A 25,671-nucleotide genomic window follows, 5' to 3' on the forward strand; every position below is an offset into this window, starting at 1 on the left:
ATGGTGAAGTCAGAGAGGACCCCACATACTCAGTGCACAGGTGAATGGCATGGGAGGCTACCGTGGGCAAAATGTAGCCCACGGGCCAGATGCGGCCCACCAGACCATTCTGTTCGGCCCGCAGGTCCCCTAAAAAATTTAGAAAATTAATATTTATCTGCCCTGGGCTGCCTGTTATGCAGCCCTTGATGACTTGTGGTCCTCCACCCAAAATAATTGCCCACCCCGATCTAAAATATCAAACTACCACCAGTTAAAGATTAACCGACAGCAGGACTGGATACATGTTAAGGGCAAGCCTCAGAGTAGCTTGAGGTGGCAGACATTATCACTTTTTGATATTATATAAGATATCCCTGTCTTAATTCCTCACTAGTAAAGCTTTCATATCACACTCTATCCCATAAAGAAGATACTATTGTTTTAGTGATAGATTTAAAGGGGCGGGAGGCGGGAAGAAAAAGAAAAGAAATCACAGTAGAACCCAAGAGCAAGGAAGAGGAATGAAAAACTAGTACCTATACCAGTTAGATATGAAATGACCATTTTAAAGTTATATCTGCTAGTCACTCTCAAGTGCAAAGGGTCAGGTACCAGAAGTGCATACTGGGTAAGGTTTCTATAAAGGAGTGAACTGAAACCAATGATCGTAAGATATCTATAGAGAATATAGGAGTACTTTAACCAATGACTGCAAATATTTTAAGACAGGGTAGGAGGTACTTATTAGGTTTTTTCAGGATGGGTTTTGAAAGTGATAACCTTCAGTTTTCTCTTTAAATGTTGCTCATATAATAAAATCCAGATGCTCATAAAAATAGTTGTTTCCTGTGCTTGTGATTCACCTCATCACCCATTTATTAATCTTTGTGAGAAAGTCATCTTTGATAAAACAAACAAGGTAATTGTAATGAAGGGAGAGCAGTGAGAACAGTATCTTCCCAAGAAGCAGTAACTTCCTTTTATATATCACTGGCATCTTCCTACACTATATATATCCACATATAGACATATAGATATAACTTGGAATATGTGTGTGCATGAACACACACACATATACTATACATATAGTATGTATAATTTCTGAACTAGCAGACCCCTGCACTGCTGTGATTTCACTGGTGTACCACCTGTCTAGAGGTCAATGCTGTCAAAGATCAAAGTCTTTGATTTCAGATGCCAATGGCAAAAGGTCAGATGACAAAAGGTCAGAGGCTAACACAACAAACTCTGTGGTTGTAATTTATCCTTCTGTATTAACAGTGTTGCATATACACACCCCTATCTGTGTCTCATTTCAAATCGCTTGAGCTTATCATATGAAAGAGAGAAACTGACCTTGACAGCCCAGCACAAAAGATAAAGTACCTATAATAATGAGATTTGCTGACTTTAGTAAAGTTGTAAAATTAAATATACTATGCGCGCCATCCTGTGACCAAACAGGACCAGTACCACCCAAGTAAAAATAACCCCCCTTTTTTATGAAACCTGAGCAAACAAAGAAAGCACAAGTGCCAGCTCGTTAATTATTTATGATTGGCGTATAGTAATTGGTCACCTGTGTCAAATAAAACTTTGAAAGAACTTCCGCCCAAGCAGAGAACCGTGTATACACTCAAGAAAAACAGATTGTGCACAACGAATGTTATCTCTTCCACCTACTTTTTTTTTTTTTGGGCGTACCCCCATCTCGTCTTACCGATCCATTTATCTCTCTATCTTTGGCGTTATCTTTCTTATCAAGAGCTCTTAGTAATCTGCATACTGCAACGGCTTATATGAATCGCTCGGAAGCAACTGTCCTACCCACCCTGTAAATGCTGGGTAACATGATATCTGCATGCTGTAACTAAATCAATCAGCTCCTCTGCCTACACTGCAGCACATCAGAAGCGTAAGTAAAATACATCTTTTGTGAAACCATCACGCTGTGTTTAAATCATACTGACTCCTGCTCACCCTTATCACCCACCTGCCCAGTCATAAATCCCCCTCCTTGCGCCAAGCCAGTCGTGCCGACCCAGGCTTGCAGGTCAAGGGTGCACCGGTGTTAGGGGCATGACAAATGCCATACCAAGGGTTAATATTATAAAATCTAGCTGTCCTTATTTTATATTTGTTCATAAGAGCAATCATGCTTAAAGTTGCCTTATAAATAATAACACCTTTCAGATTATTGTTGTCCATGTAAAAATAGACTGTATACTTATTACATAATGTGACATTTATCGCACAATTATTTCTTCTCTGTATGTTGGTAGAATTAAAAAATATATAAAGTATGCGGTATACACTGAAAATAACATTCTATAATCGACGCAAGGCACAGTAGGGAGTTATGGTGCAATGACAGCACACCTTTCTGAATGCTGGTACATGGCTGTTGGCTTTCTGCCTAGCAACACCCGGAGGTATATGATTAGGATTGCACAATAGCACATACCTTGTTGCATTGCTTAATTAGGATTAAGCAAATGTCCTCTTTATACATTCCTATAACCTTCAGCCTGCAAACCTTTACGCATGAAGTAGATTTTAATCATGTGAGTAATCCCACATTGATGACAATGGGGCTGCTCATGTGTACCAGTACCTTACAGATCTGGGCCTACATGTTCCTAGGGCTCTCCCAATGAGACCACAGGTACCAAAAGAAACACATTTGTCAAGCTAACAGAATAGCTTTCTAGTTTAACACATTGTACTGACTCTGAAATTTTTAATTATTCAAGCAGTAAAATGTAAAAGGCAACTTGAGGATTTGAATATTGCCACAGAAAAGGTGCACCGTGAAGAGTGAATCAAGGTCCCTGTGTATTCCATGCATGCACTCCCCAAAGTACCTTATTACAATTATATTATTTAAAATCATATTAAATTTTTTGATAAATATTCATAATCATAATAGTTACATCTTTTGAAAAACTCTTATCTATATTTCAGGCAGATTTAAATATTCATGAAAGGTGCTGGATTGAAAGTAGAATCTAACAACTCTTGTCAGCCAGGACTGGTCTGTACCCTGAGTTACATGGCTGCACAGTGATAGGAAGGAATAATGACTCCCATCCTTAGTTCATTTTGCGTGGCCTGAGGAACTACTACTCAGAATTTCAAGTACTGAGTTCAGAGGAGTGCAGGGGCTTCTACTGAGCAACTACCTCTGCAAGGTGCAACCTGACAGCAGAGGAGTAAAGGGAGGCATCACCCTGAGGCAATGACTTAATGACAGGGGCTATGTCACCTCCCATAAAGAATGTTAAACCCTTAAAGGGAAGTTGCTCTGCTTACCCCTCAGGGCATTGCATTTCTTTGGGGTCCCCCTCAGGTGGTGCAGTTCACTTAATAGCCATCTAGTCTTCAATGAACAGGGATAGAAAGAACAGGGCAAGCTTCTTTTTCCATTCTGATAATCAGCATTAGCTCTGATATACTGGGATTGAGATTTCTGTGCCTTTATTCTCTGGGGCCATTTGGAAATTCCAGAATAATACTACTGACATATAATTAATAAAACACATCTTCATATACATTTGCCAGTACTATAATCCATCTATTTCCTCCAATGTACAGAAATGTTTACCATTATTAGTATGTTTACTATTATTAGTATTTCTAAATAATTATTTTACTTAGATAAGTATTTCACGCCTCATTTTAAGACCTGAAAGTGCTATACCAAACAAGTGTGGGGAAGATTTCTGAAGTGATCTGAATGATGCCACGAAGTTGGTCATGGAAGGTGCAGATATATGCCTGATATATCCTAAAAATTCAAATGATGTACTAACCTCTCACGCATTCTTTTCTTACTAGAGTGAATTTTCTATCTCCCAAGTAGCCCAACAGTATCACCATTTATTTCACAAATATTCACTTGGATTAGCTAGCCAAACACGGCAGAATGGAGGCGGGTTGTTACAGTATCTTATGGTTACAGAGGCCTTGGTACTGACTTGACTAATTTTGAGGCATGTGCATGCCCCTTTTGTATTCATGTTCTAAAGGTCTTCTGCAAGTATTCTTGCCTGTGAATGTGATCACAAGTGAATTCTGCAAATGGATGGAGGGCATTGTCCTATACTGAACTTTACCCCCAGAATGGAGTTCATTGCAGTATCTGGGCTCATTACAAATCTTTCTAGAAAACAAATTTGGTATTTGCAAGTTCAAGAACTTCACAGTTCAGGCAGTGGCAACCTGATTCTTCAAGTAATATTCAGCCAGCCAATGAATACAGCCAACATGGATTCACCAAGAGCAAGTCATGCCTGACCAACCTGATTTCCTTCAACGATAAGGTGAATGGCTCTGTGGGTGGGAGCTAGAACAGTGGATATGATATAAATTGACTTTAGCAAGGCTTTTTACACTGTCTCCCATGACATTTTCATTAACAAGCCATAGAAATATAGACTAGATGACAGTACTGTACAGTGGATCAATAACTGGATGAATCCTTTTGGGCAGCTGCTAGCAATCAATGGCTCAATGTCTAGTTGGGAGGAAATGTAAAATGGGGTTCCCCAGGGAACTAAGTATACTCTTAGCAGATTTGTGGATGACACCAAATTGGGTGGAGTTGAAGACACTCTGGAGGGTAGGGCTAGGAGCCAGAATGACCTGCATAGACTGAAAAAATGGTCCTCAATCAATCAGGTGAGATCACCAAGGAGAAGTGCTAAGTCCTGCACTTGAGACAGAATAATTGTATACACAGCTGTAGACTGGAGAATGACTGACTAGGCTGCAGAGAAGGATCTTGGGGTTAGAGTAGACATAAGCTGAATATAAGCCTGAAGTATCCTCTTGTAGTATCCCGAAAAAGCCAACAGCATACTGGGTTGTATTAACAGGAATGCCATTTGCAAATCAAGGGAAGTGATTCTTCCCTTCTATTCAGCACTGATGAGGCCTCACCTGGAGTACTGTATCCAGCTTTGGGCCCAACACTTCAGGCAAGATGTGGACAATTTGGAAAGAGCTCAGTTCAAAACAACAAAAAATATTAGGGCCTGGAAAGCAAGACTTATGAGGAAAGGCTGATATTTCATCTGGAGAAAAGAAGACTGAGAAGGGATTTTATAACAGTCTTCAAATACCTGAAAATCACTTCTAGAAAGGATGGACATAGGCTTTTATCTGTAGCTTTAGGGGACAGGACTAAGAGCAGAGGCCTTAAGCTTAAGCAGGAAAAAGTTAGGCTGGAGATTAGGAGAAACATTTTAACCATGAGGGTGATCAAGCACTGGAACAGGCTACCTAAAGAATTTGTAGAATCTCCATCCCTGGAAACTTTCAAGAGCAGATTGGACAGACAGTTGCTTGGGGTGGCTTAGTCAGGGGTTTTCCTGCCTTAAGTAGGGGACTGGACTAAATGACCTTGTGAGGTTCCTTCCAGCCATACTTTCCTATTCTTCTATGAATAAAAGAGACTGTGACAATGAACACAATCAAGACAGCTTAGTTTTAGAAGTGTTACAAGAGAGCAAGAGTTATTAACTGAAAATCTGAATAATAAATCAATAGTTCCAGACCAACTGGAGTAGGTGCAGTAGGTGCTGGATCCAGTATGCTGGGGGTGGGAGAAGGGCATGGGCCTGATCCAGCCAGCAGTGCTAGCCCTGCAATGTTCATCCAGCCCATAGAATAGTTCCATGCCAATTTGAACAATAAATCAAATTTAAGGAGATTGTAATTAGCTTGTAGACTAAGGAAGAAAAAAAATCATCAAATATATCATTTCTTTTTTCTGTGGCCAGGCTCTAGTGAACAGCACAATTATTTCTGTTTCCAGAGATGTTGTATTTTATAGTCCCTTGAGGTGTGCTGCCAGAAAGAAAGAACCTTTTATTGTTTTTAAATAGTAAAACTGCAGTAATTAAGAGTCTGGTCCTGCAAGCCCTTCTGAAAGGAGTCCTTATCCTTGCCAGTACGATCATCCACTTCAGCATGACTATTTGTGTGAATTAGGACTTCTCATGTGAGTATCCATTGAGTCCTGCTGATTAGTGGTAAGAAATATACACAGGGTCAAATCTAGAGCCCACAGGCCAGGTCTAGCCTGTGGAGACACATCTGTCAGCCTCTGGTGCTGGCCCTGGGTCTCAAGAGGACCCACACACCAGATGAAGTGTGTGCTAGACAGGCCCTGCACAGAGTCTAGGACCCATGCTGCAAGCAGAACCCACACAGGACAAGTCTGGAACCTCCACCCTGGAAAGCTGGATCCAGCACATGTGGTAGCTGGGATGTGTGCTATATGCAGCACCTAGTTTTGCCGGTGTGGAAAACTTACTGAGACAACCTGACATTTCTGGGCTCAGAGAAACCTCTTCGTGATTGGTGGATTGGTAACTGTTGAAAGGGGCTGGACTCTGCCAGGCTGGCAAAACTTTGGTGGGGGAGGGGGGCGAAGCCTCCGAAGAGAATGAAGCAGACATGCTGGGGGATGGAGAAGAGAGAGGGGGGCAGAAGAAGACCTGGGGGAGAGCTGCTCAGCGGGCAAAGCCAGCACCCGGAAGAGCCCTGAAGTCTCCCTCGCCAGACCGAAGCTCCAGCCCGCTGGTGCACAGTACGGCGCATGGGGCTCAGACCCTGGGAGCTGCCTCCAACCCTGGGCAGCAGGGAGACCCATGTGTACCTGTGGTGTTGAGCCTGCCTGCAGGATGGAAGAGTCCCAGGCAGCTGAGGACCACTGCTGCTGGAAAGGGGCCCACATCTGAGAGCTGGAGATAGCCCCACTTCATTGGAGCTGTGAATTAATGTTATTGTCAATTATTATTATTCAAGTGTTATATACATGCACATGGGTATATGTCTATCTTCTTGAATCCCTGATGATATTTCCCCTGGGATTGTAGTACTTATCTATTGTTCCCTTGTGTTTATTCTGCTGACTAGTTGTACATACCTGTATGAACCTATCCTAAATTAGTTAATCACCCATGTAGGGCTAACAGGGTTCAGCCTCCCCAAACACCAGGGCAACCCAGCTGCAGGCTGCTGCAGCAGGGGAGAGGAGCACACCAGGCTTGCAGCTGGCAGGACAATAGGCATGTAGGTAAGGTTTCTTCTTCCTTTAGTTCCTGAGCTGGGGAAGTGGAGGACAGAGATTAAGACCCCACAGTAGAGGAGGGAGCAGGGTAGGGGCAGAGCCGAATCATTCACCCCCACCCCTGCTGCACTGTGGAGAATGTTCCATGACCTGGCTTGGCCAGGGCCCAATTTATGGAGGATGGGGCCCTGGTTGGGTCGGGTCATGGGGCAATTGGAGCCCGGAGGCTCCCACTGCTCCATGCACTGTGGGGGAGCTGAGGGAGGGGTGGCACTTTCTCCCAAGCCCTTGGCTCCAACATGTCAGGTAGAGCTCTAGACGAGCTGCTGGGCTCCGCTTGCCCCATGACCCAGCCCAGTCAGGGCCCCATTCACAGTGAATGGAGCCCTGGCAAGGTTGAGTCATGGGACAAGTGGAGCCCAGTGGCTTCTACAGAGTCACGGTGCCAGGGAGCCAAGGGGGGGGGAGGGGTACATGCCCCACCCCCGATCTTTGCACAGGCCAAGGGAAGGCTACAGCTGCAAGGCGAGGTGGGCTCTGCCTCCTCCACACCTCACTGCAGCCTTTGAAAGTGGCGCAGCACAGCTCTATGTGCCTCATTGACTGGCCTGCCCAGTAGCAGGACATACGTGGCGCCTCACCTCTTTCAAAAGCTGCAGCGAGGTGCAGAGCAGGTAGAGCCCAGCTGGCCTTGCAGCTGCAGCCCACCTTTGCCCCATTCAAAGATTGGGGAGGCATGTGCCCCCTTGGCTCCCCAGTGCTGTGACTCAGCATGAGCTGCCAGGCATTGCCCAGGGATGACTTGGGCAGGGCAGGGGTCCAGGGGCTCTGTCTCTTCCGGCCCAGCAGCACAGTCGAGGCTGGCTCCATTCCAGCTCCAGGCCCCCCCAGTGATGCGTGGCTGGAGCCAGACTGGGACAAATGCAGAGTGGCAGTCAGGGCAAATACATGACTGGGGGCAGTAGATACTGGCACCAGGCAATGACCCCGGGTATAAGGGAAGGGGCAGCTACATGGGTGCAGCAGACCCTGGCCCTGAGCCTGATCCCTGCCCAGTGCTAGCCCCAGCCTGGCTCCCGCCCCTCTATGGCCCTTTCCCGTTCCCTCGCCCTTTGCCCCACAGACTTTTAGGTGTGGGGGAGGGTGCACACTCAGCCCCTCCCATTTTTTTCTCCCTCCACCCTCAGCCCCTCCAGTTGGTGATTGACTGCTGGTGCTGCCCAGTCTTAGGAGTCACCAATCACCTATGCATGTTTATATGCTCCTTGTTGCTGTAATCTCTGAGCAGCACTGGTTCAAGTATTTTATCTTCATGGTCCCACTATGAGTTAGGCAAGCCCTATTATTCTGAGCCCCGGAACCTAAGTCCAGTTCCAGAAAAATATGTAACTGTTTAGCATTGTTTTGATTCTAGGCTTGATGGCACAATCAAGAATTCTTCAGTGCATACACACTTGCTTGGAGGGCAATTTTTTTTTCCATTGATTTTAGTGGAAGTTAGGGACTTAAGAAGGGAGTTGGTGCCCCTAAGCAGGGGCAACGCATAAGGGGTGCACATGGGTGCACATGCACCTCCTGAGCATGACAGTGCACCCGCAACTAAAAGTGTCAGTGGCACCTGTGGGCAGGTTCACAACCCCCACTGGCTGCCACTGATACTGCCAGTGGTGGCTTTGGGTGGTCGGTCATCCCTTAATCAGTGCTTGCCACCTGCCTCCCCCCCCCCCCCCAGCACCGGAAGCATGTGCGGAAGCTCCACCCTTACTGTCACCATGCTGCCACCACTCCTACTGCTGCTGCTGTGCTCCCGCCACTGCCATGCCCCGTCACCTGCTGGGGGTATGAGTCGTTCATGCCCCTAAGTGACTTATCCAAGGCTACAGCGAGCAGGGAACTGACACCACAACTTCAAAGCACCAAGCTAGTACTCAGACCACTAAAAATGTCCTTTCTTTTTCTGTATCTTATTATACCAGTTGTCACCTGAAACCAGAAATGACACCTATTTTTATAAGCTTACACATGATTCCATGAGACTTGCACATTGAGTTCAGAAACTTTTTTCCTGCTGCAGATTCTAATTATCATTAGAGTATAGCTGTGAGTGCTGTGCTCAGATCTAGATCCTTAAATCCATACTTGGCACCTAAACAAGTGGCCTGATTTTCAGAGATTCTCAACACCTACACACCCCATCAAAGTGAAAATAAAATGTTAGGACTGGCAGATTTTATGACTATAACCCCTGACAATACAGAAGCTTCAGTCAATTAATTTTAGGTGACAATGACAGAAGTCAGCTTCAGTTACTGTCAGCATTACAAAGGGCCCTCCATGCTTCTTAAACAAGGATAGGAATTAGATCCCTGTTTGAACAGCCTTAAAGAAGAATGATGGGAAGAAAAGCTTCCAATGTCATGGAAAAAAGATAACACGCCCTGCAAACAGGTGGGTAATTTTAGCTGTGTGCTAAGGTATACTTGTGTGTGCCATCACAATCAACCTGAAAGCCAGAAATACAAATCTGACAGGCAGACCTGTTATTTAGTAGTAAGGGCTGAAGCACAATTCTGCAAGAACTGATGTATAGGAGTAACTGTTACCATAAGTCACTCTCATGAGCACAGTAATACTATTCACTATATAAAGTTGCTCATGTGTAAGTATTTGCAGGATCGTAGTTTTAAATAGCATCTTTGTCAGAAATTAAAAAGGACCAGCACTTTCAGCCTATATACTTATCTTAACCTTAAAAGTACATGCTATTGTAAAGAAATGAATCACTCAATACAAGATATTCAAGAGCTTTAGGATTACGGCATGCTGCTAAAATGCAGAAATGGATTAGTTTACAGAGATAAATGGGGGTATTTTTGTGTTATACTATAAGCACAGGCTCTGCTTGAAAGCATGCTACAGTTGTTTATGCTCCAAAGAGAGCAATATTTTTAGCTTCAGTACTTACAGTACTGGGATGTAGTGCAAACTTTTTGATTAAGCATCATAGGCTACAAGAAAAGCTCAGAGCTTTAATGTCTCTGGAACATTTTTAGGGTGTTACCATGGCAACATGAAAAATGATGAACAGAATAAGGAAAAGAAGTTTTAGAGAAAGGAAAATAGTTTAAAGCTAAGACACAAAGACTCCCCCAGATGTTCTGAAACATTGCATATTATTGGTAAAAGTTTATCACCATCAAAGGAAGCCAAGCATAAGATCAGGATACTAAAGGTGTGTCCCCAGGAGCGGGAACATGTTTCCCCGGGGACAAGTAGCAGCAGCACACCTTGTGCCGCTGCTGCTTATCCCTAGGGAACGCCCATGCCATGTGCACTCTGGTGTACAGCACATTACCCTGGCTGGGATAGGGGAGGCTGAGGCCAACACAGTTGCTTGCCCAAGTTGCCTTACCCGGGATCCTGGGGGCCTCGATCATGCAACAGGATGCCTGGCGTGCGGCCAGTGTGGCTCTGGCTGGCCAGGCTCCAGTTTTGGGTAGTGCACTCTGCTATCATGTGCGCTGCCTTGCTTTTTTAGGCATAGGTTTTTTTGAGCCCAGGAGTCATCAAGTGTATGTGATCACAATTCGTGATTGTGTCATCAAGCCGAGAATCAAATCAGTGGGAAACAAACTAGCGTGTCCTACTGCTATCTTTAATATTATGAGAGCAGGATTTAGGCCTAGCTCTAGACAACTGACCTACTATATTACCTTGGGCAAATCTTTTTACCTTCCAGTTCTGTTATGTAAACAGGGAAGACAAGGATCAGTAGCATCACTCGGTGGGAGGGAGACAAACTGGGCACTGCCCTGGGCACTAGCTTAGTAGAGGTGCCAGCATGGTGACACCCCTGCAGAGTCCATGCCCTAGCAGCACGAACAGCCCCACAACTTCAGTGTTTCATTAGGAGCCAAGCGCACAGACACCAGGCTGCTGGTGTATCAGCAGCAACCAGGATGGGTAGATTAGGGTGAGCAGCCTCTCTCCAGCAGCATTCAGCAAGGCCATCTCTCCTCCACAACTCTCCAGCACAGTTTGCCATGGTGTAAACCCTGCTTATTATGCCTCTGACAGTGATATTGACTCTGTCTTCATGGTACCTTGAGCTCCATAATAGAAATGCTACCTAATAGCAAAACTTTACTATTTTTATTGACTATTTCTGTTCATGGAGTATTCACAATGGCAATTATTGGTAGATTTGTTTCCATATTTCCAGTTCCCATTTCCAACTCTGTTTCTGGCAGTTGCAAACCATTTTAGAACTTGCTAAAATTGCTACTGCTTTAAGCTATTACTACATTAAGAGGATTGAAGTAATTACTAAAATAGCCTTCTTCAGTGTAGCTGTACTGCACTGAACAGCTTTGGTATTGAATGTGTAAAGCCCAAGCTGAAGGAAAAGCCCATAGAGTGTGATAGAAATTAAATGATTAAGGTACTGCAGAAAGGGAGTGTGAATAGGCTGAGCTTTCACCCATCTTCAAAAGAGATCCTTAATGAACACCTACTATCATTTCCTTTCTTTGGCTTGACTTTACTGCAATCTCAAACAATCCCATGATGTATACCCTCGCCTCAGGTTTTTTTCTGTTCTAAAGGTTTTTTCCTGGAACTTTATCTGTCTTAGTTTCTTTTAACCCCTAAAGAACTAAATCATGTTTCCACTTTTCTCTCACACAACCTTTATATCCTGGATGTAGCTAAAGGGAATCGGCTAGTAGCATGACTCACCGGTAGCTCCCTTGACTTTTTATGGAGACTTCTAGCACCTGAATCAAGGAGGCATTAATAGACGAGTCCTGCATGCTTGGTTCCACATTCTGTAACTGTTACTCTTCAAGAAATGCCTAGATTAAACAAAAACAAAAACAAACCCTCTTGCATGAAACTGGAGTTAAAGTTCAATTTACTCAATGGTAAAACTTTACAGGTCTGTTGCAACTATTCCAAACGCAAGCCTTACAAACACAGGAAATTCAGAATTAAGGCTGAAGCTGAAAGAAGTCCAAACATATTCAGGTACAGACAGTTACTGCAACCAGCCTTCTTAACCCTATCCTGTAGTGATGCCAAGCAATAAGAATTCTACACAACCTGACAAGCCCAGGGATGTCAGTCCAGGTCCCACTGCTGGTGCATTTTTTATTTTTAACCAATGACAGTCTCATGCAAAATAAATAAACATTGTTAGTAGCAGGGACTGGGACACAGAGTTCCTCTTCCTTAAAGGAGTGCCTTCACCATTGGGCAACTAAGTTTTTTTTCTATATTGTTCTCCTAATCCATTAATTTTGCACTGCTGGTACATTGGGTTCACCAGGAGGAGAGGAGAGGGGCATCCCTAATATATTCTATAGCCTGATGGTTAAGGAGGTCTCCTGGAAAAGAGGACATGTAGATTTGAGTCAACTGAGTCTCTTGAGGCCATTAAATCCAGATCTCTGGCTTCCTGGGTGAATGATGTAACCAGTGTGATATAATGCTATTATTTGTATGGATGCTTTGGATAAGGATGATCCTATCTTAGGCAAGGGGGTGGACTAGATGCCCTTTGGAGAGCCTTTCCAGCCCTACTTCTCTGTGATTCTGTGTAAAGTGTGGGGACCACATTGGCCAGTGATGTCTGTGTGTTATGCGTGCTTTACAGGTCAGATCAAGCCCCTAGGGGACTTAGTCACTAGGACACCTACTTTGTGAATGCCAAATGGGAAGGGTTAGGAAGGGTTTAAGTGGTAAAGAGTTGCCTTAACCAAGATGGCTGTAATTCTGAGCATGCACAGTAACTGAACTTTAAGCACTGCAGGACATTTTTATCAGTAAACTGAGGTGTTTTCTAACTTGAAAGAACTTAAGCAGCTCCATAGGGGTCTGTGCATTGCTGATGTGGATAGGTGTACCTAAATCCTACCTAAAACATGCAATTTATAGGTGCTAGTACCTTTTATATAATATTCTACTTGTCTGAGTGCTTGCCAAGCGAGTGGGAGAGCTGGAAAGTAGGCCTTGCTCAGCCTGAGATTCTCCCCACGTCTCTCACATCCCCGAAGAGCGCCTTAACCAACAAATTGTAGATTAGTCTGAGGGGAGCACTTGTCAACCCACCTTGTGAAGTTGGGCTACCATGTAACAAAGAATGTATGATTTATGCACAACGAGCCAAAGGTTGCGTAACTTAGTGGCCTAATGGGTAGAGTACTCAGGAGCAGTTGGATTCCTGTGTGTTAGTCTCTGCTCCAGGGAATTTTATATTAGATAGCCATTAGATAAAATGAAAACACTCACATGCAGAAATAGAAAATCTGCATATAAATGTATTAACCTGCATAGATTTTTTTTCCCATAGAAGGGAGTTCCTATTGCAATCAATGGGATTGTTTAACTTTTTTGTAGTAGAAGCAGGATCAAGCCTTACTGAAGAGGGGTCTCTCGTGAATGGATTCAGAGGAAAGGTATGAAGTTGTTGAATTAGTAATATGACACTGAAACACCAGCTGCCTTTCTTTATTCATAGCTTGAGGTGGAGTAGGAGGAAAAGGAGGAGGTGGTGGTAAGTGGAGGAGACTGGATTGTGTAATACATGTAGGAATAAGGCCAACATAAAGAGGGAAAAATGTAAGCAGCAGCCTGCACACATGCTACTTTACACAAGTTGGATGAATGTTCAACTGTGTCTGCATGGGTCATGTAAAGCAAGAACAAGGGTGACATTTCCAGCTGTATGCTAGTGGGAGCATAATTGTGGTTTAACAATCCACATAACATATGTGATAATAATTAACACTTAGTTCTAGTACAGTGCTTTCAACCAGACAATTCTAAGCATGTGTTAGGAGCTCTTTGTGCATTAACTTTCTAGGCCCCCTGTATTTTCAAATTCAAAATAATGAGTTTACCCTTTGAGCCAATCCTTTCTCCACAGGGTCTAGGAAATACAAATTGCCATGCCTCATATATTTATTTTTGAATAATCTGAGAGACCACATTTGAGGACTCCCCCAAACTACAGGGACTATTCTCTTCTCTTAAATATTTGAATAGAGTAAATGCCAAGTATGGTTACAAATTATTTAACTTAATAATTAGACATGCTTGAATGGAATTGAGGAAAAAAATATGAAAAAATACTGCTAATAGTGAGATCTGTTATACCTTGGATCTGTCTCCCAGTAGTCATAATGAAAACCACTGGGGAATAAAGTAAATGATACAAAAGATAAAGAATAGCTCAGGTTGCATTCTTTGCTTTAATACAGAGCAGGCAGGAATGCCATGGGAAACTTATGCAAGGAAAGGCACATGGGATTGGAAAGAGATGATGGTAGAAATGGCTACTCTTCACTGTATGTCACTCACTCCTTGTCAAATTATAGAGCCTGGAACATGATGGGACTCCAAATTTCAGTCCCGATCCAGGAATTATGGAAGGCATGAAGGGAGTAGCAATGATGGCTTTACTACTACCTGCCTAAAAAATATAGATGATTTTCTAAGAAGGTAGGAGTAAAGCCATTGTTGCTACTCCTTTTATGCCTTCCATAATTCCTGAATCTGGTCTTGGATTTGGAGCCCTATCAGGTTACAGGCTTTATAATTTGACAAGGAGTGAGTGATATACCGCGAAGAGTAGCCATTTCTTCCATCACCTCTTTCCAACCCCATGTGCCTTTTCTGGCACGAGACACTGGTAGTATTATCTTATGCAGAATCTATGATAAGAATCTTGCTCCTGCTGCAAGGTGAGCCAATAGGAGACCAGCAGGTGAAACAGTAATTATGGGTTTTCCACCTATCATGACATCAAACAATGGGGATGCATAAGACTTCTTGTGGGTGCTCTAAGAAGTGTGACATCTCTTTGTAAACCTCATGATATCCACCATTTAGGCAAATAACTTTTCTGCTTTAGGAGCTGAAATGTACAAACGGTTCTAATCCAGCACAGATTTTTCTGTGCACTTTTTGCTAGTCTAATCCTCTTGCATACAGATCTCTCTCCTCATATGTTAAAAGAAGGTTGTTTAGGTGGGAAAATCAGGGTAGGAAATGCCTAACCTAAATTCAACCACATGCAACCTTAATTCTACCCCTTTGTGCTTTATGATTTAGCCTTTCATTGCATAAGCACATACTATTTGGTGAACAAATCAATACCCAGGGCCAATTTTGGATTGTGTAAAGTAAATAAAACATGAGGCCACACACACTGAATGAGAAGGATTAAAGAAATTCTGAACAGCTGCCTCATTCACAGAACAGCATCCACTAAAACAAGGCAGGAGTTTGGAAGCACAGAAAATAATGTACGATCGGTGTAATCAAAGACTATATCAAAATGCACATGCACGGGGTGGGTAGAAAAGCTGTACTGGGAAATAAACCCCACAAAATATTGTGTTTAGTCACAAACCTCTGATTATTTCTTCTTTTTTTTTTGTAGATTCCACACGTTCTTTTAGATGGTAGGAATCCATTTCCCAGCTCCATCTCTTCCTCTCCAATAGCTAATTTAATCATAATCAAACCTACTTTCATTACAATGACTAGGAACACCTTGATGCCTGTCTTTCTCTTCTATAGCATAATAGTGAGGATGAAGTTCATCTAGGAACAACATGACTGAGTGACTTATAGCTAATTCATGATCTGTAGAACAAAGTGCATTTGATCTGGCAGAGAGTTAATGAATGCCACTCAGCACAAGTCATTTTTGTGTTAAAATGTTGGCATGTTAAAAGTGGCATGTTCGAACCACTTAGTTTTCCATCTTTCTAAAATACAGAAAACCTATGATGAGTAGTCTCCCTAGATATAATGAGGTGTCACTCAAACCTACGGTAAAAAAAGTTGCAGAAATTTTATGTAGGAGATGTTATAAAGAACTGGGAAAATTTAGCAAACCTCACACCAAAATATGGGAATGTTTGGGTTGTTTGAGAGCTATGTCAGACTTGGGTAAATATCATGTAACTGATTTTCTAAAAGTTTTTTTACATTTTAAGTTGTATATTTTTATTTTTTTAAAATGACCTGTGTCCCCAGATTATAATAAGCTGCTGGTTGAAACCTCAGGCCACACTCTGGGTTAGTCATTGACTTTATTAAGACAAGGATCAGGTTCCTCTCAGTCACTTATGGGAGATGGTTTGGCTCAATATATAAGGCACCGGATGAGGGATCAAGGAGCAAGTGTGCACTATTCCTGGTTCCAAGTTACTATCCTGTGGGGTGATCTTGAATAAATCACTTCTCCTGTTTCATGCTTTATTTTCTCATCTGTAAAATGGCGATTATGAGACTTTTCTGTGCTGTAAAACATTTTGAGCCCTGGGGATGATGCAGCCTTATATGAGTGCTGGTTGTTATTTTTTAAATATATCTGTGCCTTTGAGCTTAGTCTTGTTATATGCCAAGTTTCTCAATTCCCACTGAAAAAATCTGAGTTAATCCTGCCTTTTAAAAGGCTTGGTGGTGAGCATCTAGATCATGATTTGGCAGAACATTTAACTCCATGCTTAAGTTTGAGCACAAGTAACCAAGCCACACTCTTAAATTGACCTGGCCCTGCAATGGGGATGTGCCACCACCCAGCCTACTCTGCCATTGCCCCAATCTCTTTGTGGACCCCATGATGACCTTTCGCAGAACTCCAGGGTTTCCTGGATCACCGTGTGAAAACTGCTGCTGTACAGTATGCCTAAGAACTGCTGCTGCCTTCTACCTCAGAAGTGGCTGTGGAGCTATATATATCATTGCTGGGTGAAATAATCTGCAAGTATGCCTCACCTATCTCACAGGGACATTATGAGGTTTCATTCAAACATAGGATACTCTTTCAGTTATTTGGATGAAAGGTACTCTCTGAGTCAAAGTATCTTTATATCTCTCAATACCAAATGAGAGATAAAAAGAAATTTTCAAAGGAAAGATAACTGGGAAGGATAGACAGTCTGTCTTACACCTCTGTGAATATAAGGTTTCCTCGGGGTCTATAACCTTACTCTCATAATGAGATTTTTTAAATTCAGCCTATGCAACACATAAGAGTGGGAACAGTGTATTTAAAACCCCCTGCAAAGACTTGCTGCTGTTAAGCACAATGTATCTTTGAACTGTTGAATGGATAATCTATATTTCATAATTCAGACTGTCAGCATTTCCTTTACGTAATTACAACAGTAGGAAATATATAAGGCCTTTGTGGAACCTGAAAACTCTATTGCCTTGGGCTGTATTTAATGTGTAATAAATTATTCAGCAACAAGGCACTCTTCATTCTACGTACAGTAAGTTAGAACTGAGTGTGTGAGATATACATAACTAACACGAAACGGTATTTATTGTCACTGCCAAGGCTGAAGCAATTTCTGAAGCCATTAGTCTTGTACTCTGCTAGCTGAATCCTAACAGTGTAAATCAACACAGTCTCTTTACCTGGAAAGGAACAGGAATATAAAGATGGCCTTTCTGATCCTCAGCTGAGAATCAGAAAGGCCTTTTTTGTTTAAAGTGCCACATATTAATAACTCAAAAGTTAACTACTGTTATAAGAATCATCTTCATGTTTCCTTTGCCCTCCACCTGGGGAAAAAAGCCTGCTCTCTTTTATCCAAAGAAGGCTGGTAGCAGCTCTACTAGTTTCCCCAAGCAACCCAATCGATGCATGTGCATGAACTCTGCTTGCTTGCAGTCATGGGAAGAAGTGATTCAATCATCAAACTAGTTAGCAGCCTCTCTGCAGAGCCTGCCAACAAGGCACTACTTACATAGGGATTTCTGTCTGAGGGACACTTTCAAATGGGACCTGCATTTAGGAGATCCATTCATTTCACAGAAGTTTCCATCCACTCTTCAGCCCAGTTTTGTCATGAGCAAATGACAATTGTTTTCATCTGGACTTGACACATCCTAGAAGTTATACCCTATGTTAAGTCTCTGTGCTATCCAACCTTAGTATTTTTGTTGTTCTCCTCATAAAGACCCTGATTTAGCAAACAAGCTATAAACACATGTATAACTTTTAAATGCATGCTTCAGGACTCTGGCAAGCTGTGCTCTATGTTAACAATAATAAAAATACCTAGCTTTTATAGCAAGGAATTACTGTCTTTATCAAGCATTGAGACTGCAGGGTGCAAGCACAGAAACCAGAATTCGAGCTGGATGATGGGAGGCAGTGTGAGTACTTTTTTAACTGGGTATGCAACCGGTGTCCAAAATCTAGATTTCTTTATTACAGAAACATAATATCAAACAAAACCAAGGAAACATGCTAGTAATTATCTCTTTAGCTCCAAAAACACTGGATGACTTTCCTTCAGATTGCTGGCCCTCAGAAGTGGGAAGCAAACCTCTTCTTTAAGCTTCACTTGCACAGTTGCCAATGGACTTTCTGACCTGATTTAATCACTTATTGAAATTCTTCCCAGCATTCTCATCTTTTACTTAATCTTTTAAATCTCGAGGACACCAAACAAAAATGACTGTTTTGTATGTTATTGCTACAATGAAATTACTGAAAGATTAAACTTTGAGTAAACTTTAAATCATTTTTGCAGAATTTATATTTGTCCTGTGGTTTTTGTTTTCCATTATTTTGCAGGAGGTGACTATCATTGCAAATTAGTACTAAAATCACTGGGTCCTGCTGGCGTTGTAGTTCAAGTCATTCTGGCAGATGTACTATGGTTTCTAAAGTAATTTGATGCTCCTGATAGACAAATAGATTGCATAATTTGCAAAAATGCCCAACCTTAATTTGGGCAAGTTATATGCACATCACAGTCCATTCCTATAGCTTTTAGTAGACCAGTGAACTCAGCCCCTTTCACTACCAGAACATGAAATAAGAAGCAGCAGAAGGAAAAGAAGATGTGGGGGGGAGAGGCGGGCCGGCTTCTTCAAACTCACCTTTACTGAGAAACCATCATGTGGTATTTTTCAGTGGCTGGATAAAGAAACAACCCATGCCTGCTAGTTAGCTGACTACATAGCCAACAGAGTTTTCTTGGCATGTCTGCCAAAAGACTTCTATCTTTAGGTATGAATTTTTGAGGGTTGTTTTTCCTATTTAATAGCCTACAAAGAGCACTTTCCATTGCTCAGTCACAAAGGACTAGATCTGCAAAGGAGTTTAGATGTTGTACTGCTAAAGCTACTGACACACACTGTATTTCTGGCTCAATTAACATTTCACTTGTACTATAAATAGGAACTTGACACGTGCTCATTGATGTCACAGTACCAAAAATGGTACCAGCCACAACAACATTCCTCAAAAATATGTAACATCTTTGTGGTCATAAATTGTGTTTATATGGCACCATAAATTGTGTCATAACCCATCATCATGAACTAAACTCATCATTCAGAAAACAGATTATCTTGTCCGGAATGGCTTAGGTATGAATACCAAGGATTTCACTTTTGGCCTTAGGCACCTATGAGGCAGGATACCTAAAATCTGTTTAAGTGACTTGAGGGAACTGTTGTGATAGAAGTTATACTTAGAGAATAGCTCCATAACTGGATGCTGAGGGAGCTGGGAATTGGGCGATGGTCCCTCAGTTAGTGACATGAAGTTTTATTGTCCAGCAGAGAGACTAAAGGACTGCAGAGGCTTATCTACTGCTATGCAATAAAACTTAGCATTTAGTTCTTTTCATTCATTCCAAACTGTCCTCATTGATCATTATATGGTGTCAGGAGTGGCACATGACAAAGTATTTGAGCGAATTTGGGTTCCAGACTGAAAAAGAAGTTGGAAACTGAAAGCAAGTGAAAAGCAACACAGGCATTTGGAAGGGCAAAGGCCTCTGTATGCGATCTTTCTGCAGTTACAATCTAAATGAGTGCACAGTTAGTTATGGGACATGTGCAACCTGCATGTTTTTTTCTGATCTTGACCAATGTAGTGGAAAGCTGGAGGGTATTTGAGTGTGGTACCTAGCAGTCACAGGGGCCAATTTGAAAAATGGCAAAGTCAAATTATCAGTCTTCTCACATACGTTACAGCAGGAAGCCCTGGCAGTTTATAACACATTTACCTTTAAAGTGCTGCAGTATCAGTGTCCCCATGCTCATTTGATGAGCTTTAGTTCAAGTGCCCTGCTGCCATTTTGAAGGGCAAGGGTGTTGATTCAAGAGACGTGGAGGCTGGCTGGAACGCACTAATTAGTAAGCTCCAGCAGACTCAATTAAGTCTGTCCCGATGCACTGTAATTACAGCAGGTCAGAGAAGCCTCCCGGCACATCTACAGACACGCACAGAGGCTTGCTAAAAACACTGCTGAAAAAGGAGAATAAGAAAGGAAGGCAAAAATGTGCTCTGCGGTAATTTCCTAGTAACCTCCCCTTTGCAGATGTACTAACTGGTTTTTATGTTAGTTGATTTTTGTAATTATTATTAGGAGGGAAGATGTAGTGATAGAAGTTGTAATATAGAGATGTGCCCTAACAGGAGACTGAAAAAGCTGAGAGATGGTCCCTCACCTAGTAAGCAGCTGGTTTGTTAGTGAGATAGACTAAAGGACAGCAGTCATGTAAACTGCTGCGCAATAAAACTTTGTGTTTAGTTACTTTCATTCATGCCAGACTGTCTTCATTGAAGCATTGATCACTGTAGTACCTAAGGCCCTTTCTGGGTCTAGTCCAAAGTTTGAATGTCACTACCCCAGTTTATTAGATGGAGGAACTGAGTCATACACAATCCATGCAATGAATTTCAGAGGCCACAATGGAAACCTGATTAATAGTCTCTCCTCAAAATGTGATTTATAAAACTCTGAACTAAACACTTTCTCTCTTACCCTAAGCCCCAGTGAGCTATGACCTCAGGGGCAGCACAGTGCAACTGTTCAATACACCCCTAGCTGTAATCTTCTTTTTTTTAACCACAGCAAAGTGTCTACTGATTCAAGCAGGATTCTCCTGGCATAAGACTGCAGGAGCAGACCTGTAGAACTTTAAAAGCTGCCTATTTTGTCTTTATTTTCTCTGAGGGATATATGCAGGTTTTGTGGAATCAAGTCAGAGAGTTGCAAATGGTATGTACAAAAAGAAAAACCTCTGCCTGCCAAGAGGATAGTGGCAATATAATGTTCTTCATAGCTGTAGCTGTGTTTTTTACACTGAAAGTTTGGATGAAAAGATGGGGTTTAAAGAATTCTTAATGCTCTTTTTCAGTGCCAATTATGTCTAACTTTAACAATGTTGAGATATGCATTTGTACAGTGGTAATTCTTCTAGCGATAAATTCCCATTTATGTTTAACAGACATAAGGTTTTGATGATCTCTGACTCTGCTTCTTAGCCAGCATTCAAGAAAGTTCACCAAAAGGAAAACCTAAAGTTACATGTATTATTTGATCCCCTTCCTTTAGTTCTGATTAACAACTCATTTTCCACTAAGTTCTCCCTGTAAAACACTTCATAATCTCATTTCATTTTTGTTGCAAAGTGTTCTTTTCCAGTCACATACTTCACATTGCTAATAAATGTAGCTAGTCAATGCAATCTATACTTCTGATGTGTGATTTATGACATGTTTAACAATCTAATATGTTTCTGAATTGCTTAGAGGTTACTTTCATTTGATTTAGACACTGCTTTATGCCGAATATCAGGCCATATGATTAGAAAACTGGGATGTTATTATGGGGTCAGAGAATAACCTAAACTGTCACCTTCTGATTCAAATAGGAGAAAAATCAAAGTGCAGTAGATGCAATGGTTTTCATCTCTAAAATGTCATCTAATTCTAATGTCTCATGTGTTGACTTTTTATTAGCATTTTGGAATTAGTGTAACTAAGTCAAATGACAGCAAAACGCTACTTGCAGGCTTCTCAACTTAGTTTCTAATGAATTTCTGAGGCACCAGCTGATCTTTTGCCTGTGATGAGCTGGCAGATGGTTTCTTTTATACTATCCCTGGCACCAGCATTTTTTCTTGCTATCTTACCCACGTAGGAAATGGGATTGTTTGAGAGAGGCAGACTGAAAACAATTTGAGAAAAAGAAAATGATCAAATGCTTGGAAAACACAGTATGGTAAAATTCTGTGACAACCTCTTGGGGTCAACCTCCCCTCCATCAGAGCCAGGTCTCTCAACCAAAGACGTCCCTTCTTACAAGCTGCCCCCAAAGGTCATTCCCTCCAAAATATTTCACACAGCATGCCTTCAGCCCTCTACCTACCTTCAGGTGTTTCTGCTGTGAATCCATGACAAATATAGGGCATTCACAAATTGAAGGGCTTTCTAATATTTCAGGCACTATAATGGCCAATCCTCCTTCTGTCAAAGTTGGTAGCAACATTTCTAACTATTTCCCTGGGAGCAGGCCATAGTCTGCTTATAGAACTAGATCAGCTCATATTTTGCAAGTGTGGAAGTGAATGACCAGGAAAGGCCTGATCACAGAGGCAAACAGCATGAAGGAGCTGTTTGTTACCTGTCTGATTACTCAAGATTTGTCTATGCTGGGGAATCTTTTAGCTCTCTCTGAATTTGTCATAGTATGCTCCCTGGCACAGACTAAATCGCTATGTTATGGTACAGGTTGCCTCTGCTTGAAACCAGTGTTATCTGTCTCTGGACAAACCATGGTTTTACCTGTTTCAGGGATCAACATCACTGGTGGCTGGTTAATGATGGCTGTAAATGGGACCAATCCCCACACAGTAAAAAAAGTCCTGTGGCTTTGTTTCCTAGATGATTGTTACTATTTTATCACTAACTGTGTTGTTGAAGACAACAGAGCTCTGCTCACCTACTTATCTGGCATCAGGTAATGCCTTGGGGCTTTTCCAGTAAGACCCTGGCCCTAAATGCAGCTAATGTGTGGAATTATAAACAGTCTCTTCTGTACCAAATTAGTTAGAAGCTAAATGAGGTGTGGCCGAATGCACAGCTGGGCGTACTCATCTGTAACCTAAGGCTTCTTTAGAATTGACTGTGGAGAGTGGGGTTGATATTAACAGACATAAAAGATTTATTAACACTTTACGTTCCATTCGTGCTCCTTCTCAAAATGTTACTTTTTCAATACAAAACATTCCAGAACGAGTTTTCACTTACCTCTTGCCAAGCCTTCAGGTTTTTCACTGCTTTCTGTAATACCCTGGTTAAATTACTCTATCCCTTTTGGTAATTCATCACCCTTTACTTTTATTACTGACCAAAACAGGGGTCAGTACCATTTTTGGGCAAACACCCCAACCTTGACTTGTAAGATGTTGATTTGCCAGGGGTGGATGATGGGGGATCCACAAGGGGCCTGATCCATGTTGTGGCAGCGCAGCCCCAGCCCCTTCCCCACTGTCTGCCCAGAGGGATGCATACACCCACCACCAGCAATGAGCCAGGCTGAGGCTCCACAAGCCTCGGTCCAGCAGCTTACAGCCTCCCAACCACCTGCAGCAGCCAGTCTGGGCTCTGAGCAGGCCCCCGCAGAGGTTGCAAGCTGATGTATGAGGCCTGTGGAGCCCCAGCCTGGTTCATTGCTGGCAGCAGGTGCGTGCGCACCTCTGGGCAGCTAGATTATGGGGGAACTGGGAGGGGTCCAATGTCTGTAGCCCCAGCCCCTGCTGTCCTCTCCAAGTCACATGTGCCAAGCAAAATGCCATGCTCTTTCATGCCCACTAAATATTGTAAGCTTATCTGTTTTAACTATGGGCAAAAGAAGCCACTAGCTTAAGGACCATTTATTTTGAGTTTGGGAAAGAAATACATGAGGAATTACTCATCTTTGTTTCCATGCTGGCTATTGGTGGTTTAAAGTTCTAAGCCTGCTTGAAAGGATACTGAATAGGCTGGATCAGAGCTCCCTCAAAGAGGAGGCATACCTTCAGGATCTTCTGGATTTAAAATCACACTCAGCAGGGAATGTCTGGGCCAACCTGGCCCAGAATAATGTTAAATGGCTGGAAGAAGCACATTTTTATAGGTGGGATCCCAAAGCTGGAATGTATTACTGTGAATCATCTGAGTTTGACTCTGGCCATATTCTACATCTAAGTCCCTTTGTTAACAATGTCATTTTCTAGATATGACATCTTTCCAGGCACAAACCATTCGTGAGGAGTTACAAAGGGATGAACTAAAAGAATGGAGGTGGGGAGGGAGGAAACAAACTCTAAAGACAAGACATTCTAAACAAAAGAAGCTATTATAGTTGATGTACGTAGCTATGTCTAACTGTTGTGTGGCTTTGAGTAAGCACGGTGATGATAACATATATGGAGAGAACAATATAATTGTTGTGCTTTCATCTATCATTCTGTATCCTTGGTGTATCACACTTTTTAGATAAGTTTAACAGTCAATATAATGAGACATGGTACTAAATGCTTCATTGTTGGTATGGACAGTGTGTAGGCTGCTTATGGAAATGTGTCATTGCAAGGGTATGTGAGAACGCACCATTCCACCTACACAGATAGGTGCAAATGTAGGCAGATTATGCATGGGTATCACAACAGGGCATGCTGAAGATGTGATTCTCATCCATAATCATTAACTGATCTCCATCTTGGTCTTGAAAAGATGTGCCATTTTAAATTCATCCTACAGCTAAACAAAAATAAGAAACCTTGTAAGCACTCTTCCCTCTTGATTTTTGCATGAACTGCAATAAACGCCTAACTGCCCTGGATGAGCTAATTTTGCAGAATGCCAATACACGTTTAGAAACTTTCAAATATAAAATGGCCGGGGGAGTAAAATGCAGAGCATGAATAAACTCTCAAATTCACTGATGACACATAATGGTAGGAAGGGATAGATTGCACTATAGGTTAAACAAGTACATTCCAGTTGGAAAAAACGCAGCAATTAGAAGACACTTTCCTTCACATTATTGAAAATGTGTGGCTGCCTGCCTTTTAATTACAGTTCATCAAGATACTCTGCTGAATCACCCAATTTTTGTATGTTCTAGAATGCTTATTATCATCATTTCCCTCCATGGAGCCCATGTCTAACTTAAGAGAGAGGGAACAAAAACAAGAGTTGTGATCTGAGGTTGATTCATTAACTTTCACAGGCAGGCTGAACATTATAGATTATTGAAGAATTAGTCCAAGTAAAGAGTATATTGCAGGCAAAAACAAAAGCTAAAAAGCATCATATCCAATTATTTTTCTCTCTTTTATATTTGGATTAAATTAAGCATTTATGGAGCATCCAGACGAATGTGCATGTGCCTCTTGCAGCATCCCAAACCAGTTTGAGAAGCTGCAAGAGCATATTTGCAGCATGGACTCAGAATCTGATACCTGGATATCCAGGTATAAAAAACAAACAAACAAACAAACAAACAAAACCCACGGGGGGGGGCGGGGGGGGGAAAGCAGGACAGGGCACAGTCCCAGACCATGCCTTGAGGTAACTGGAAAACTGGTCTTCTGGAGAGATGCTCTGGTTTCTGGCCAGAGTGGATCTATGTGCTCCTGCTGCCCCAGCACATGGGACATGCACCCTTAGTGTGCTGGGGCAAGCAGAAACATGGCAAGGATCTAGCGTGCCCAGGACCCAGGAGCTGTTGGGAGTAAGTAGGGACTGTGATGGGGGGAATTGTGCTTGTGTGGGGTGACTGTGGGAGGGGTTG

General features: G+C 42.3%; 1 long non-coding RNA gene across 1 annotated transcript; it reads left to right on the forward strand.

Moving 5' to 3' along the window:
* Positions 1 to 4,275: 4,275 nt before the first annotated feature.
* On the forward strand, positions 4,276 to 13,803 carry LOC109312192. Its single transcript, XR_002101726.1, has 3 exons — positions 4,276 to 4,434; positions 5,196 to 5,201; positions 13,792 to 13,803. It is a non-coding gene; the product is annotated as an uncharacterized LOC109312192 (long non-coding RNA).
* The last annotated feature ends 11,868 nt before the right edge of the window (positions 13,804 to 25,671 follow it).

Source organism: Crocodylus porosus, unplaced genomic scaffold (genome assembly GCF_001723895.1).
Source record: "Crocodylus porosus isolate Cpor-Errol unplaced genomic scaffold, CroPor_comp1, whole genome shotgun sequence".
Taxonomy (NCBI): Eukaryota; Metazoa; Chordata; order Crocodylia; family Crocodylidae; genus Crocodylus; species Crocodylus porosus.